Source organism: Trichosurus vulpecula, chromosome 1 (assembly GCF_011100635.1).
Source record: "Trichosurus vulpecula isolate mTriVul1 chromosome 1, mTriVul1.pri, whole genome shotgun sequence".
NCBI classification, from domain to species: domain Eukaryota; kingdom Metazoa; phylum Chordata; class Mammalia; order Diprotodontia; family Phalangeridae; genus Trichosurus; species Trichosurus vulpecula.
The window spans coordinates 330,919,042-330,920,557 of record NC_050573.1 but is presented as its reverse complement, the minus strand read 5'-3'; the positions used below and the strand labels follow the sequence as shown (position 1 = coordinate 330,920,557).

The window sequence follows — 1,516 nt, the reverse complement described above, 5'->3', positions numbered from 1 at the left end:
TAATTTGTTTTTATGTGTTTTACTATTTTGGGTATTTTTTTTGTTTTTTCTTGTTTTTTGTTTATAAATCAATAAGTAATCTAGGACTAGCATTAAGTTTGCTAGACCTGGCATTTGCTTGGTACATTGGGCTCAAAGTTTTCTTTCCTTTTTTATTTTATATTTTGCAATGTTTTTTCACAATATTTAAGTTTTTCAAAGTTTAGATATTTCTCTTCCGTGAAGCAGAGGTTCCATTTCGTGGTCCCTGATCTTTTCTTTTAAACAGTTGGAACGCCAGTGGCACTGTTAACTGCTTTCTGGGCAGCTTCTTTAGCTTGGTGAGCTTGCAGTATGGCTACAGCTTCATCAACCTTAGAGCAAAGAGACTCAGGAGACTCAAGAATATGAAGAAGCTCAGAGTTGTCAATTTCTAGCAACATGCCAGTGATTTAACCAGCCAGGGTAGGGTGCATGGCCTGGATGAGTGCAAACAGCCTTTTACTCAACATCTGCTTTTGCTCTTGAGGAGGGGCAGATGCCAACATGGAAGCAGTTAAAGGTTCCTGACCTTGCACATGAACAGCAGGCTGCTGCATGGTAACCTGTGGTTGTGCTTTAAGATGCTGTTGAGGATTGCAAACACCTGCAGCATACTTATACTGTAGAACTGTGTGGGCAGCAGGAGTAACTGCAGCAGCAGCTGCTACAGGATATGGACCCATTGTCTGAGTTGATGTGTTTACAACACGCTGTGTCAATATGACTCGTGGAACCTGTGAAGAAGCTGGTCTCATTGTACTAAATGGTGGCCTAGGAGCTGCTGGGCAGATAGCACCAGGCATGTTCTGGAATGGATGAGGTCTGGCAGCCTGAGCACTCCAGCAAGGACTTGGTCTGAGTTGAGCAATTTGGCTAGCAGGATGGCATGCAGCACAGTTCTGGGTCTGAGGAATAGCTGCCATGAAGAAGGAGGCTGATAGGGGTTGATTACAGGGTTGGGCACAGCTCTGACACTTGCCATTCTCTGCATATACTGGTTTGTGAGGTAAGCTCTCTTTGGGCTGGGCTAAAGCTACATACAATGGCTTAGTGGCAACATTCCTTCCATTCATTTATGTGACTGCTTCTTCTGGCTAAGAAAAACATGCAAACCTAAACCTTTTGCTGCGGCCACCTTCCACCATAACCTTTGCACTTGTGATTGTTTCAAATGGTGAGAACTCTTTTCTCAGACGCTCATCATCAATCCATCATCAGGGTTTTTCACATACAGGGTAACACCCTGGTATCTGGTGATCCTATCCTGCTTCATTTTTTCAAATTTGCACTTGAGTTTCATCTGTCTTTCCACTTTTTTCTGGGCTCGGCCAACATAAATTTGTTTTCCATTCAGTTCTTTTCCATTCATCTCATCTACAGCTTTTTGTGCATCTTCATGTCTTTCACATCTCACAAAGCCAAAACCTTTGGATTTTCCACTTTCATCAGTCATTACTTTTACACTTAAAGCAGGTCCAAACTTGCCAAAGAGGTC

The 1,516-nt window shown here is 42.7% G+C and overlaps 1 pseudogene; it reads right to left on the bottom strand.

Annotated features, from left to right (window-relative positions):
- Positions 1-217: 217 nt before the first annotated feature.
- LOC118832165 lies at positions 218-1,109 on the bottom strand (annotated as a pseudogene).
- Positions 1,110-1,516: the final 407 nt, after the last annotated feature.